Below are 16,497 nucleotides of genomic sequence, written 5' to 3'. Positions count from 1 at the left end.
GGGCTTCCGAGTCCCAGGTCAGCATTTTCCAGAGGAGACCCAGCCATCTGTTTTGGATTTGGACCATCAGGCGGCTGAGCCAGTGACATCTTCTGAAGGTCTTTGCCGATGGCCACACATCCCTACATCATGAACAAATCATGTCCCCTGCCCAGCTGGATAAGAGACACATTCCGAGGGTGGATCCATGGAGCCTGGTCACAGAACAAAACAAGGAATAGATGGTTGGCTGTGTGTTTAGAAAAGCTCCTTGATCCTCATCCAGGGATTTATCTCTTTCTTGTGAACTGTTTTTCTGAAGAAGCAGAAACTCTTTCAACTCTGAATGCAATTCTCACACCACCAATTTTTATTTTATTTAGTTTACAGTTCCATAAATCACCAGTATTTACACTATTCACACTAAGAAGGAATATGAGTAGCACAGAAAATCCAGCTTGGCATATGACCCACCCAGCTGGTATTCGATCCAATTACCAAAATTCTCTTGGTCCCATGCTAGATGCTGAGGAGAAAACACGAATAATATTGCATAGTCCTTGTTCTCAGGGGCTTTAAATGTAACTTTTTTGAGAGTTCATCCTCCTCCTTTAGTGGGTAAAGAAAACAAAAACAGTTAAAACATGTTAAGATGTTCATTTTGAAACATTTAATAAACTATTAAAAAATATGAAAAAGAAAAAATCACCACCAATCATACTCTTGACATATAGTCTGTTTCTTCTAGTTTCTTATTATTTATATATGCATATTTATAATAATATAAAATTTTACCCACTTAAACGTTGGCCAGGGCTCTCAAGGAGTCATTGACACCTATTTTGGCTATATTATCCTTCTTTAGAATGCTCATTTGTGCTCAGTCCTTCTCCAGTAGATATTCACCAATGCAGAGTTTTGCCAAAAACACAGTGGATACTTGGATGCCTCAGCTTTTTAAACTGTTAGCCACTCAGTCATGTCCAACTCTTTGTGATCCCATGGACTGTAGCCCGCCAGGTTCCTCTGTCCATGGAATTCTCCAGGCAAGAATACTGAAGTGGGTAGCCATTCCCTTCTCCAGGGGATCTTGCTGACCCAGGGATTGAACCCATGTCTCCTCCATTGCAGGCAAATTCTCTACCATCTGAGCCACCGGGGAAGCCTCAAACTTTTTAAAGGATCATGTCTATTAAGTTTTCCTGTATTCATCATTACTACTTACTCAAAGCAAAAAGTTGGAAGATACAATACAAAAAAGCTAACTTCAATCCCACCACCAAAACTAACCACTGCTAGCATCTTGATATATGTTCTAGATTTTCCACCATGCTTGTTTTTCTTTATAAGAATGTTAGTTACATGAGGTTATAGACTGAGCTATATTTCCTCATGTCAGTAGATATTCCTCAACATAATACTTCTCAGTGGCTCCATATAATCCCATTGAATGGATGGGCTGGATGTAACTAGACAAGCCTGTGCTATGTGTGGAGGTTATTTTCAGTTGATTCCTCTTATCACAGGCTCTGCTGTAGTAAATATCCCTGCACTTGAAATTGTATACACTTTCAGTTTATTGCCCTAGAACAAATTCCAACAAGTAGAATTGCTGAGTCAAAATGTACTGAGTCGTTTTATGTTTTTAAAGGAATATAACGAAAAAGACCTCCAATTTTTCCAAGCTCTGAAAGCATGTCAGAGAAAGATGAAGGTGGTTTGAACTCCTTTAGCCAAAGACCCTGAGAATGCACGAGCTAACTCTTTAAGAGGGAAGGAAAGTAATTGTACTATCATTTGAAGACTTACAAAGGCAACACAAAAATGAGGAATATTAGGATCAATAATATGGACAAAGCAATGTCCATTCTTATTCTTTGTTGAATGCTGTGATACAAGTAATAATACATTTACCAAGACAGAGAATATGTTTCACACTCACAAAAGATTTCAGACTGTGTGCCCTGATCCTAAAAAAACATGTAGACACCTCACCTACTAACTTTTGCAGCCATCTTTACTCAAAGACTCCCCTATTAGGACTTCCCTGGTGGTCCAGTCGTTAAGACTCCACACTTTCACTGCAGGGAGAGTGGGTTCCACCCCTGGTCCAGAAACTAACATCCTACATGCTGTGCAGCCAAAAAGTTTTAAAAAAGAAGAAGAGGAAGCCTCTACCTCAGTTACCATCCACCTAACTACTCCAAAACAGAAACTCAGAAACCATCCTTTCTTCCTCCCCCTCGTAGCAATCAATTTTAGTAAGTTCTGTGGATTCAGCCTCAAAACCAACTCTCAAAACCATCTACTTCACACTCTTCTTAATAATCCCCACTCCATCACAGGTCAGCTTCGCCCATCCCTTCGAAACTGGATCAGCTTCCTAAGTAGATCCCCCTCCCACCACCAATTCACTCAGTCTATGGTGAAAATCTTCAAGAAAATCTTCAAGAATGCAGAACAGTAAGACATTACTAGAAGTTTGTCTTTTTTTTTTAACTTGCCATTCTACATGTATGCATTCTTCTTGACATATATCTCTATGTGGTCTTTTATATTAATGCTGCTTTCATAAATGGTCTTAAATTCTTAGCACAACCTCAGATTTGTGATGCTTTATGATTTGAGGGCAAGTTGCTAACTTCTTGGAGCTTTGATTTTCTTATCTGTAATATGATGTCACACCTTCATGATTAACATCTCAAATTTTAAGTTTCTGTGATGTCTTGAAGAAACTTACCATCCACTTCTAAGATTTTATTTGCTTCTTTAATTCAAAGCTAGGAATTCAGTGTGTACATTGGTGGGGCTACTCTATTTAGATAATTTAGTTTAATACTTTCTGTCTGAAATCTGTCCCTTTGGTATTACATGGTCCACAAGAGGGCACCCACTTTCCAGCAAATTGTAGGTCGGCTGTAGCCTTGGTTTCACAGAAATCATTCTCTTAAATTTCAGAGAAATTTCAGCAAGCACAAGATGTTAAGCAATTTAAAATGCACTTGTAATTTATTCAGATATTTCAAACCATAACTGTTAGTATAAATAAATTTCAATTAAAAAAGCAAATGTCCTCACAAATGGAATGAATCTGTGAATTTACCCATGATGTTGGAGTGGTGAAATACATAAAATTTGTATGAAGCAAGGCTTGAAGTTCTAGTCAACACTACAGAGAATCCCCAATTCCTTAACTTAACAGGTTGTGCTTTCCAGTTACTTTGGCTTGTTCTACTTCAGAGGATTATTATGGCGATTAACTCAAAGTATATGGAAACACTGGTCATAGCAAATACCCTTTTCCAACAACACAAGAGAAGACTCTACACATGGACATCACCAGATGATCAATACAGATACCAGATTGATTATATTCTTTGCAGCCAAAGATGGAGAAGCTCTATACAGTCAGCAAAAACAAGACCAGGAGCAGACTGTGGCTCAGATCATGAACTCCTTATTGTCAAATTCAGACTTCAATTGAAGAAAGTAGGGAAAACCACTAGACCATTCAGGTATGACCTAAATCAAATCCCTTATGATTATACATGATTATACAGTGGAAGTGAAAAATAGATCCAAGGGATTAGATCTGATTGACAGAGTGTCTGAAGAACTATGGACGGAGGTTCACGACATTGTACAGGAGGCAGTGATCAAGGCAATCCCCAAGAAAAAGAAATGCAAAAAGGCAAAATGGCTGTCTGAGTAGACCTTACAAGTAGCTGTGAAGAGAAGAGAAGCGAAGGGCAAAGGAGAAAAGGAAAGATATACCCATTTGAATGCAGAGTCCCAAAGAATAGCAAGGAGAGATAAGAAAGCCTTCCTCAGCAATCAATGCAAAGAAATAGAGGAAAACAATAGAATGGGAAAGACTAGAGATCTCTTCAAGAAAGTTAGAGATACCAAGGGAATATTTCATGCAAAGATGGGCACAATAAAGGACAGAAATGGTATGGACCTAACAGAAGCAGAAGATATTAAGAAGAGGCGGCAAGAATACAGAAAAACTATACAAAAAAGAACTTTGTGACCCAGATAACCACAATGGTATGATCACTCACCCAGAGCCAGACATCCTGGAATGTGAAGTCAAGTGGGCCTTAGGAAGCATCACTATGAACAAAGCTAGTGGAGGTGATGGAATTCCAGTTGAGCTACTTCAAATCCTAAAAGATGATGCTGTGAAAGTGCTGCATTCAATATGCCAGCAAATTTGGAAAACTCAGCAGTGGCTACAGGACTGGAAAAGGTCAGTTTTCATTCCAATCCCAAAGAAAGGCAATGCCAAAGAATGCTCAAACTCCCACACAATTGCACTCATCTCACGCTAGCAAAGTAATGCTCAAAATTCTCCAAGCCAAGCTTCAGCAATACATGAATTGTGAAATTCCAGATGTTCAAGCTGGGTTTAGAAAAGGCAGAGGAACCAGAGATCAAACTGCCAACACCCACTGGATCATCGAAAAAGCAAGAGAGTTCCAGAAAAACATCTATTTCCACATTATTGACTGTGCCAAAGCCTTTGACTGTGTGGATCACAACAAACTGTGGAAAATTCTTCAAGAGATGGGAATACCAGACCACCTAACTTGCCTCCTGAGAAATCTGTATGCAGGTCAAGAAGCAACAGTTAGAACTGGACATGGAACAACAGATTGGTTCCAAATTGGGAAAGGAGTGCGTCAAGACTGTATATTGTCACTCTGCTTATTTAACTTCTATGCAGAGTACATCATGAAAAACGCTGGGCTGGATAAAGCATAGTCTGGCATCGAGATTGCCGGAAGAAATATCAATAACCTCAGATATGCAGATGACACCACACTTATGGCAGAAAGTGAAGAAGAACTAAAGAGCCTCATGATGAAAGTGAAAGAGGAGAGTGAAAAAGGTGGCTTAAAGCTCAACATTCAGAAAACTAAGATGATGGCATCTGATCCCATCACTTCATGGCAAATAGATGAGGAAACAGTGACAGACTTTATTTTGAGGGGCTCCAAAATCACTGCAGATGGTGATTGCAGTGACGAAATTAAAAAACGCTTGCTCCTTGGAAGAAAAGTTATGACCAACCTAGACAGCATCTTAAAAAGCAGAGACATTACTTTGCCAACAAATGTCCGTCTAGTCAAGGCTATGGTTTTTCCAGTAGTCATGTATGGATGTAAGAGTTGGACTATAAAGAAAGCTGAGCACCGAAGAATTAATGCTTTTGAACTGTAGTGTTGGAGAAGACTCTTGAGAGTCCCTTGGACAGCAAGGAGATCCAACCAGTCCATCCTAAAGGAGATCAGTCCTGGGTGTTCATTAGAAGGACTGATGTTGAAGCTGAAACTCCAATACTTTGGCCACTTGATGTGAAGAGCTGACTCATTTGACAAGACCCTGATGCTGGGAGAGATTGAAGAGGAGAGGAGAAGGGGACGACAGAGGATGAGATGGTTGGATGGCATCACTGACTCAGTGGACATGGGTTTGAGTGAACTCCAGGAGTTGGTGATGGACAGGGAGGCCTGGAGTGCTGCAGTCCATGGGGTCGCATAGTCAGACAGGACTGAATAACTGAACTGAACTGGTATGGAAATAACTTGAAAAAGTACTGAAATATAGTCTACTGCTTTTAGACAGGAGTTTATTGTTGAATAATCAGAAATCAGAACTCAGGATGTATGTAAATTATCTTAAATGTAATTAGAAATTCAAAGAGTTGGACACAACTGACCAACTAACACTTTCACTTCTCAGGAGGAAAAGAAAAAGGTCTAATGAAATCATAAAAGATACAGTTTTTCTTCTTGAAATGTATTTATTTGGAATTTTCATAAAATGGAAGAAAGGTGCGCACATAAGTAGCATGTTTGTAGTCAACAGCATCATCTATTTTATTCTTTTTATGGTGATTATCAAAATAAAGCCAGTGAGCCAAGCACTCTCCTTATAAAAGTTATCTGAGGCAAAATTCTTTACAAAAGTAGCAAAATATTTTGGAGAATGATGAAGCAGTTTTGAAGGAAGACTTTTCCAACCGTTTAGAGAAATTGATTCAAAAATGCTCATTTATGGGGTTTAGGTAAATTGTAATGGGATTTGATGATGGAGAGTGGTAATTATGAAGTGGGTAGGGGAAAATTTATAGGGAAAAGGCTGGGGAAAAGAAAGGAATGGAAGATTTAGTGGAGGGGGCTGCGCAGAGGATGGACAAATTAATAGTCAAAGGGATCCTGTGGATAGGCAGATATTAGGTCAGGACCTCAGACACCAGAGAGTAGCTGCCAAGCAAACCAGACATCCGAAGGACTTAAAATGTCTCATCAAAGGCAAAGCAGCCACCCAGGAGGCTGGTCAGGGCATTACGAGATGTGAGAGATGGCATTTAAAAGGACTTAAAAAAAGTAATTTTATTTATTTATTTTTTACCTTTCTGAGTCTTCATTGCTGTGTGAGTTTTTCTCTAGTTGCAGCTAGTGGGAGCTACTCTCTAGCTGTAGTGTGCTGGCTTCTCACTGCGGTGGCTTCTCTTGTTATGGGGCACAGGCTCTAGGGCTCTGACTTCAGCAGTTGCAGCACCAGGGCTCAGTAGTTGCGGCTCCCAGATCCTAGAACGTAGGCTCAATAGTTGTGGCATACGGCCTTAGTTGCTCCTTGGCAGGTGGGATCTTCCTGGATGAGGGAGCCAACCTGTGTCTCCTGCATTGGCAGGCGGATTCTTTACCACTGAGCCACCAGGGAAACCCACAAGGACTTCTTATATGAGGTTATAGAAGTAGTAGAAAAAACATGGAATTCTTCTACATGGGTTTGAGTGGCTTTGATAACATGCATTAATGTCCCTGAGGCTGAGTTTCTTCAACTGAAAAATGAGGATAATGATACCTGCCTCTCAGTGTTGTTGTAAGGATTCAGTAAAGTAATACAGAGAAACCTTCATGTGGTAAATACTACAAAAGCATTATTAGGATCCTCCTTCCTCCCCTTCATCGTCATCATGATCATCATTGTTTTTCTTCTAAGGCTTAAAGATGAAAGTCTTGAAGTAGATGTACCTAGTCAAGGCTTGTATGCCTTCCCATGCGTGAAAACCAAATCAAAACAAAACTCTGCTAAGGTACAACTCTATGGCCAAGAAATTCCACTTTAGGTGTTTACCAAAAAGAAATGAAACTATATGTAAATAAAATGTTCATTGCAGTTTTATTTTTTTGCAATAAGAACATTTAACATGAGGTCTATCCTTTTGACAAAATTTTAAGTGCACAAAGCAGTACTGTTGACCAAGTATAATGGTATACAGTAGATCTCTAGAATTTAATCATCTTGCATAAATGAAATTTAATTTCCATCAAATAGCAGCTTCTTATCTCCCAGATCCTGACAACCACCAATCCACTTTCCACTTGTATGAGTCTGGTTGTTTGATATACCACTTCATGTAAGTGGAATCATGCAGTGTTTGTTCTTCCATGACTGGTTTGTTTCACATCGGGTAATATCCTTCATCTTCATCATGTCGTTGTGTATTACAGTATTTCCTTCCTTTCTAAGGCTGATTAATATTCCACTGTGTGTATCCACTACACTTTATCTGTTCATCTGTTTCCATATCTTTGTTTATTATGAATAAAACTTCTCTGCAGTTTTAACCATAATGACCTCAAACTGGAAGCATCACAAATGTCCATCAAGTGGTGAATTAATTTAAAAACTTGTGCTATATTCATCTAGGGTACAAACTATGGATGCAATCAATAACATAGATGCATCTCAAACACACTGTATTGAGTGAAAGAAACCAGACACTAAGGAATGAACAGTAACGATTTTCTTAGATAAAGTTTAAGAATAGGTCAAAGTAATTCATGGCAAGCAGAAATCATAACAGAGGTTAGGGGGGAAGGAGATGGTAGAGATTGATTGGAAAGGGGCCTGAGGGGACCATCCTGGGCTCTAGGGTATTCTAATCCTGTTTAGAGTGTACATTTCACAGGTATACACATTAAACTGCTCTTGTAAGCTTTGTGCAAATGATGTCTGTAAATTTACTTCAATAGGCTTCCCAGGTGGCACAGTGGTAAAGATCCTCCTGCCATTGCAAGAGAGACAAGAGACACGAGTTCAATCCCTGGGTTGGACGATCCCCTGGAGGAAGAAATGGCAACCCACTCCAGTATTCTTGCCTGGAAAATTTCACGGACAGAGGAGCTTGGCAGGCTACAGCCATGGGGTCACAAAGAGTAGGACATGACTGAGCACACACACAACATTTTCATACTTTGGGGAAAAAAGACAAAACAAATCGAAACAAACAAGACTGATATATGACTAGCCCAAAAAAGCTCACAAAACAAAGCTGGACTACCAAGATATAACGGAGGTCACACACGTAGAGATAACTTTTCTGGCAAAGAGACAGAAGCAGATAGTGATAAATAAAGCAAGAGCAACTTTCCAGAAGAGCAGGCACATGCATAGCCATTCAGAAAATAATCAGCTGACGGAGGCCATCTAGCAGAGGCTTCCCTCTGTGACAGCTGAATTGTCAGCAGGCATAATCAAGGTCTCTGAAAGGGTTGATGGCGCTCATCCTGAGAATGTGTGTATTTTTTTATGGAAGTGTCTGTTAATTTGTCTATTCATCCAATAACAGAGGGCCCTCTGCTGGCCCTCTAAAGTAGGTCCATAATCTGGCTGCTTCTCATGGCCTTTGCAGCATCCATTGCTGCCAAAGCCACCATGCTCTCTAGCCTGATTATGACAACAAGCTCAGTGACGGTGTCCCAGCTTTCACCCTGCCCCCTCTGCAGCCTGTTCTCAGCACAGTAGCCAGATACAAGTGGTTCACACTCACCAGTGGCTTTCCATGATCCTTTAAACAAAATGCCTGAGTCTCAGCTTGATCCCAAGGTTACATGGACCAGGTGCTGTCCACTTCTCAAACCACAGCTCCTTCCCCGGGAGTCCTCCCCTCCCTGAGCCCTCCTCCTGCCCTCCGTCTGTGCTCCAGCCATAGTGGCTTGTTACTGTAGCTTCGACATTCTGAGCTTGCCCCAAGCACAGAGCTTTATACTTGCCATTCCCTCCACTCAAAACAGTCCTTCTCTGCAGCTTTATTCTGGGTCCTTTTGTGAGGGTGTTTGGGGATGAAATTGACATTTAAGTCCCCATCTTGAGTAAAGCAGATTGCCCTCCCTAATGTGGGTTGGCTGCATCCAATCAGTGGAAGGCCTGAATAGAACAAGAGGCTGACGTTCTCCCAGGTAAGAGAGGATTCTCAAGTCTGGGGACAGAGAGAGAGAGAAAGAGAGAGAGATCTTCTATAGGCTCAGTTTCTGCGGAAAACTCTAAGTTTTATTTTCGTAAATGGTTAATTTTTCCCCCAGCACCTATCACTACCTGATATGCTGTATGTTCCTGAGTTTATTCATTTATTGGCAGCCCTCCTTGTGTAAGTTCATGAAGGCAGGAACTTCATTTTATTCTCTGCTGTATTTCTACTGCCCAGCATACAGTAGGCGCTCAGTAAATGCCTAAAAAATTGTTCTATTCAAAAGGCTATCCAAGAATACACAGAAGGCTCTCTCTCATAACACCAGACATCTAGAGTGGTGGTCCTCCCACTTCCGTCATTCATGAGAATCCCTGGGGGCCTTTTAGAGATCTGATTTTGTGCTTTTAAAATACAATTTTGAGAAGAGGTCTGTAAGCTTCACCAGACGACCAAAAGGGTCCAGGGTGTGAAAAGGTTAAGAACTTGCCCCGCTCAAGGAAAATGGCCTGAAGGCAGGAATGAGGCCTTCCGCCTCAGTCACAGAACTTAACAGGGGTGCAGAAGCTCAGCACACGTTTATTGAGAAGAGGGAGGCTTGGGGGCCCCTCGGTGGGCCCACCAGCTCACGGTGACTGATAGCTCTCGTGCCGGGTCCTGGGTGAAGCACGGCACATGCCTCTTTCCACTTAATTCTCCCAGGGACGGTCTTTCGAAGACAGTCCATTAGTCTCCTCAACTCACAGACGAGAAGTTTAGAGCTGTTAAGTTTCCAAGGTTAAACTCCTCACAGATACACCTGGCAGGGAATCCAGCTTTCATTCACTGGGCTACACTGCCTCTGGGGGCTCCTCTCGCCTGGGCTACCCAGTGTTTCCCCAGGTGGTCGTCATACCTGTTTCTTGCCCTGCTCCAATCTGTTTGCACGGCCACTATGTCACTCCCCTCCACTCCTAGGCTGCGTGACACCATCTAATGCCATCCTAATGCCAACTCTGAGTTGCCTTTATTTTACCCTCCTGGGACACCCACCCATCCCCACCCCATGGCCACCCCTTTCATGGCCCATCTTCATCTGTTCCTAGCTGGACAGGATCTAATCTGTTTCACTCATTTAAGACAAGCAGCACGCACAGTGCCTGGGCCGTGATTGTCACTAAGTGATGGATCCAATTTATGAGTCGTAAACATATGACTATCTACTGTGAAGCATCTATCTATTTTTTATGAAATGCCTAGAAAAGATAAATCTATAGATAAATAGAATCATGTTTGCTGGGAGCAGGAATGGGGAGTACAGCCTATGAAGCAGAAGGGATCTCTTTGGGGTAATGAAAATGATCTACGACATTCTAAAACTCTTAAAATCATTGAATTTTACACTTACAATGAGAAAATTTTTGATATGTTATTATCCATGTCAAACACATGTATAATATTGAGGTATAATGTACATTATACCTCAATTCAGTTCAGTTCAGTTCAGTCGCTCAGTCGTGTCCGACTCTTTGCGACCCCATGAACCACAGCACTCCAGGCCTCCCTGTCCATCACTAACTCCCCAAGTCCACCCAAACCCATGTCCATCGAGTCAGTGATGCCATCCAGCCATCTCATCCTCTGTCGTCCCCTTCTCCTCCTGCCCCCAATCCTTCCCAGCATTAGGGTCTTTTCCAATGAGTCAACTCTTCGCATGAGGTGGCCAAAGTATTGGAGTTTCAGCTTCAACATCAGTCCTTCCAATGAACACTAGGACTGATCTCCTTTAGGATGGACGGGTTGGATCTCCTTGCAGTCCAAGGGACTCTCAAGAGTCTTCTCCAACACCACAGTTCAAAAGCATCAATTCTTTGGTGCTCAGCTTTCTTTATAGTCCAACTCTCACATCCATACATGACCACTGGAAAAACCATAGCCCTGACTAGACGGACCTTTGTTGGCAAAGTAATGTCTCTGCTTTTTAATATGCTGTCTAGGTTGGTCATAACTTTCCTTTCAAAGAGTAAGCGTCTTTTAATTTCATGGCTGCAATCACCCTCTGCAGTGATTTTGGAGCCCAGAAAAATAAAGTCAGCCACTGTTTCCACTGTTTCCCCATCTATCTGCCATGAAGTGATGGGACAAGATGCCATAATCTTAGTTTTCTGAATGTTGAGCTTTAAGCCAACTTTTTCATTCTCCTCTTTCACTTTCATCAAGAGGCTCTTTAGTTCTTCACTTTCTGCCATAAGGGTGGTGTCATCTGCATATCTGAGGTTATTGATATTTCTCCCGACAATCTTGATTCCAGCTTGTGCTTCCTCCAGCCCAGCGTTTCTCATGATGTACTCTGCATATAAGTTAAATAAGCAGGGTGACAATATACAGCCTTGACGTACTCCTTTCCCTATTTGGAACCTATTTGGATACCTCAATAAAACTGTTTAAAAAAACAACAAAAAAAAACTAGTGTCTCTCAGCTCCTTGAAAGTCAGTTCCAGAGATTTCTTTGATGGCAGGAAAGATACTCCCAAGTGGTATGTAGCTTAACATTTTTGTAAAATCAGTAATATTCAGATATCGAAGTTCACTGTTTCATAGGGAACCTTAACTTCTCAATGGAAGATATTTCACTACTTTGGATTCTTCAGGGTCTGTGATCAAGTTTCATGGCAACTGATAAAGAATTTCAGAGTCACGTGGTCATGCTAATTAAAGTTTTAGAAAGAAATATTTGTGGCTTAGTTTGCCTGAAAACTAGAATGATACAGAAATGGGATGATGATGTAGCAATCAGAAACTGTTTTCTCCAATTTCTGAGCCCTTGGGGCAACATCGCTAAACAGTCCCTTGGTTCCTAGTAGGTAGAAAGTCACTCCTTTCTCTTCTACAGATTTAGCAAGAGTTTTAAGTTTCCTAGGCTAACATGGAGGAACATAGGTGAAAACGGGCAGGTCTGGGACTCCAGTCATATTCTACAAGGGAGCTGCTTCTTTGCCCTGTTCTGCTTGAATGAGAGGCAGCAAGATATAGCCTGCAAGGAGCTGCAGCTAGACCTAACAGACCTATGAAGTTGCTATACACCATGCTCTGGTTCTCAAACAAAAATCATGGCACTTCTCAGGCCAAAGGTCCTTGGAAAGCTCAAGGCCGGCTGCCCCCAAGATCCTTGATCTTACAGAATTTAGGACTGCTGGAGTGTGGCAGAGAGAAAGTTCCAGTGCTCCAACCCTGGGTTGCCTCTTGCTGGGTTATTGCTCTTTTGCGCTAGAAAGATTGGTGATAACCAATGGCCATGTAGTTTGTCTGCTGCATTTTACAAGATGGAATGAAGCTTCAGGAGGAAGAGTGATTCAATGGACAGAGGACTGGACTGGAACATGGAAGACCTAATTCAAAGGCCAGTGTTATAACTAATCAGGTGTATGACACTGGGAAAATCACGTCTCTCTGAACATCTGATTGTCCATCTGTAAAACAGAGGAGTCTGAGTTAAACAAATTTGAAGATCCTTTTGACTCTGATACTAAGAATATTAATAACTCTAACTTCCTAACCTTGGTGTCAGGAATATTCACATTTATTCCTATGAGGCAGGCACAGTTTTCACTGCTTATAAGCAAGGAAACTAAGGATAAGGCAGGCTAACTGAATGGCTCAAGTTCAAGTGAAAATGTTAATCGCCCACTTGAACTTGTGTCCAACTCTGCGACCCCATGGGCTGTAGCCTGCCAAGCTCCTCTATCCAAGATACTCCAGGCAAGAATACTGGAATGGGTTGCCATTTCTTTCTCCAGAGAATCTTCCCAACCCAGGGATTGAACACAAGTCTCCTGCATTGCAGGCAGATTCTTTACCATCTGAGCCATTCAAAGTGCTTGGAAATGGAATTGCTTGAGCTTACCCAGATCTGTCTACACTGGGTCCTGAACCCCAGCTACACAGCAAATGTGAGAGGATGTTCTTCATGCCCTGGCTTGGGGGCACCATAGATATTTTCAGAGGCCACTCATTGCTATAGAAAAGCTTTAGATTTTTTTCCTCCAACAGTATGAAACTTTTAACAGTTATAAGTTTTAACATGCAGAAAATTAAAAGAACTTTACAGAGACTCCGTCATAACTATTTGTTACTAGCTCTGTTTGCTTTGACACCTATCCAGCCATCTAGCCATCCCTCTGTTTCCCTATCAATCCATCTTATTTTTTGTAGAATCCTTTGTCTTTAATTAATTTTGAGAAAGATCGCTCCCATCAGGTTTTCTCAGTTCTTTCTCCCTGGTCACATATCATTTAATCATTACAAGAGCCAATGCAACAGAAACTGGAGAAAACAATGTCTACTCTCTACATCATCTTCCTATTTCTTACTTTTTAAAAAAAAAACTTTTTTTGGCCCTGCGGCACTCAGGATCTTAATCCCCAACCAAGGATCGAACCTCCACCCCCGTGCAGTGGAAGCGTGAATTCTTAATTACTGGATCACCAGGGAAGTCCCATCGTCTTATCTCCACACATCATGCAAGTCTTCAAGCAAAGTCAAAAAGATTTATCTTTTTTAACATTCAGTACTAGAACTCCCATGACAATGTGACCCTGAGCTCCTTTATCCTGCCATAGTGTGAGCTGGTCAGTCATGTTCAACTCTTTGCAACCCTGTGGACTGGAGCCTGCCAGGCTCCTCTGTCCATGGGATTCTCCAAGCAAGAATACTGGAGTGGGTTGCCATTGCCTTCTCCAGGGGATCTTCACGACTCAAGGATCAAACCCAGGTCTCCTTCATCCTGCCTTACAGATGAAGAAACAGGCTCATAAAAGTTAACAGCTGTCTGACTGTCACTTAGCTGGGGAGTGCAGGAGCTCAAGCCTCTCTAGTGCGAAAGCTTTGACTCTTAGCCCTATGCCCTCGTGCCTTTTGATATGGCAATTTCCCCATCATAGGCATTAGGCTTTATCTTGAACCAGTCTTCGTTTATTTCCATTAGGGATTTTCTCCATAGGCAATTAACATCTTTTAAAGCCAACAAAACAAAACAAAAACAACTCAGGGTTTATTCACTCTGTTATGACTAGAAATTCAGATACAGTATCTTAGAATAGTAAATTACATGGCCCTTCTCTCATGGAGCTTAACATTTAGTTTGTGTGAGTGTGTGTGTGTCCTCCTGTGGATTCTCTAATAGTTGTCACTTTACAAACCAATGCCTTTGAACCCAGTTCACAAGCTTGACTGTTTCTTTTTAATTTCTTTTCCTTTTGCTTGTCCTGCTCTTGAAATAGAAGAGGTTTCATCAGGGGGCACCAGGGTAAATGTTGGCACTGGTGTGACGTGGGATTATTCAGATTACTCAGCATGGCTCTCAAGACCCAAGCTTATCATCCTCAACCTATCAGCTTGGCTCAAGAAGAAGTTGCTCAGTCTTGTCTGACTCTTTGCGACCCCTTGAACTCTAGACTGGAGAAGGCAATGGCAACCCACTGCAGTACTCTTGCCTGGAAAATCCCATGGACAAGGGAACCTGGTAGGCTGCAGTCCATGGGGTTGCTAAGAGTCGGACACAACTGAGCAACTTCACTTTCATGCATTGGAGAAGGAAATGGCAACCCACTCCAGTGTTCTTGCCTGGAAAATCCCAGGGATGGGGGAGCCTGATGGGCTGCCGTCTATGGGGTCACACAGAGCCGGACACAACTGAAGCGACTTAGCAGCAGCAGCAGCAGCAGAACTGTACTCTGCCAGGCTCCTCTGTCCATGGGTTTCTCCAGGCATAAATACTGGAATGGGTTGCTATGTCCTCCTCCAGGGGATCTTCCTGATCCAGGGAGCGAAACTGGGTCTCTTGCATTGCAGGCAGATTCTTTCCCATCTGAGCCAAATTCCCTGGCCAACCTGCTTGAGTAGTGGGGTGACATTATGTTCTGTGAAATAAACCGGTCACAGAAGGACAAATGCGGCACAATTCCATTTATAAGAGGTATACAATATAGTCAATCTGTAGATGTGTAGGGAATCTACCAGAGGCAGCAGGAACCAGGGCCCAGTGTGCAGAGGTCCAGTAGTACCGTGGACATGTGGCCAGGCTGTGGAGCTGGATAAGTCCAAGTTCCAGTTCTGTCCTCTGCCAGTTGTATGGCCTGGGAAAGTTACCTAACTTCCCTCAACCCCTATGTCCTCTCTTATAACATCTGCCTCACAGAATTATTGACTGCGACACAGTAACATGCCCAGCATGCTTGGTAAATATTACCAGGTATTAGGGAAATTAAATGGAAATAGTCTTGTTTGGGCTTCAGAGACAAGAAAGCAGAGCAGGCCTCTGACCTTGCTTCCAACCTCCCTGGACACTGCCCTGACTTTGTGCCTGTTGTGAGTGCAAGCCCAGGGCACCATAGATAAAATAGGGGGCAGATCTTGGAATTGTTGAGCCCCTGGAGGGGATCTGACCAACCAAGCCCCAGACTTAGCAATGTTCCAAGATTTGCAAGACAAAACAAACAACATTGTAAAAATATATATATATATTAGCATAAAACCAGAGCTACCCAACTACAAATTGGCACTTACCAAGAGCACTGCCAATGACTGAACAACAAAGGCATTTGCCAGCTGCCTCTATGGAGACTGAACCCCCTGCTGCGATAGCTGTTGACCTTCAACAATCCCTCAGGGAGTTCAGGGTGGAGTGAGGCACTCTGTGCTCCAGGGAATCTGGTGGGACAAGTCTTTAGATAGTTGGATGTTTTTAGGAATAGATTTTATGATCTCAATGCTTGCATCTCCTCATATCTAGAGAAGCACTAAATCCTTCATGGTGACATCAGATCCTCATGACTAACAAAAACCTTTTGTAATATGAGTGCTTCATGGCATAGAACTCCCCCTTCACCAAAACCTTATATATTGACTTTCCCCCACAGCCGCTTTGGAGCAGTCTCTCAGAGCTATCTGAGATGCTGCCTCCCGGGCTGTAGTCCTCATTTTGCCCCAAATAAAACTTAACTCACAGCTCTCAAGTTGTACATCTTTTTTTAGCTGACGCTCCCAAACTGATGATGATATTAGTTTGCAGCATGGGATTATTAGTGAGAACACCCAAATTTGAAGTCTCACCCGTGGAGTGGTTATGCTGCCTGGGACCTATTCCCAATGGGGACTCCAGACTGCTGTTACAGGGGACTTCCCGGTGCTGTTTGACTTGACCCTGGATGCTGTCAGCCCAATTAGGAGATGTATGTGGATTATGATTGTATATTGAAAGTAAATTAGAAAATTCT

The 16,497-nt window shown here is 42.2% G+C and overlaps 1 protein-coding gene across 1 annotated transcript in view; it reads right to left on the bottom strand.

Moving 5' to 3' along the window:
• Window positions 1-326: 326 nt before the first annotated feature.
• ANKRD66 (ankyrin repeat domain 66) overlaps window positions 327-16,497 on the bottom strand; it is a 36,571-nt gene continuing 20,400 nt past the window's right edge. Inside the window, exon 5 of the transcript XR_014062005.1 lies at window positions 327-588. The gene's annotated coding sequence lies outside the window, so the exon portion shown is untranslated. The remainder of the gene's footprint in view (window positions 589-16,497) is intronic.

Source organism: Giraffa tippelskirchi, chromosome 8 (genome assembly GCF_054371585.1).
Source record: "Giraffa tippelskirchi isolate mGirTip1 chromosome 8, T2T-mGirTip1v1.2.pri, whole genome shotgun sequence".
NCBI lineage: Eukaryota > Metazoa > Chordata > Mammalia > Artiodactyla > Giraffidae > Giraffa > Giraffa tippelskirchi.
This window is presented reverse-complemented; position numbering and strand designations above follow the sequence as displayed.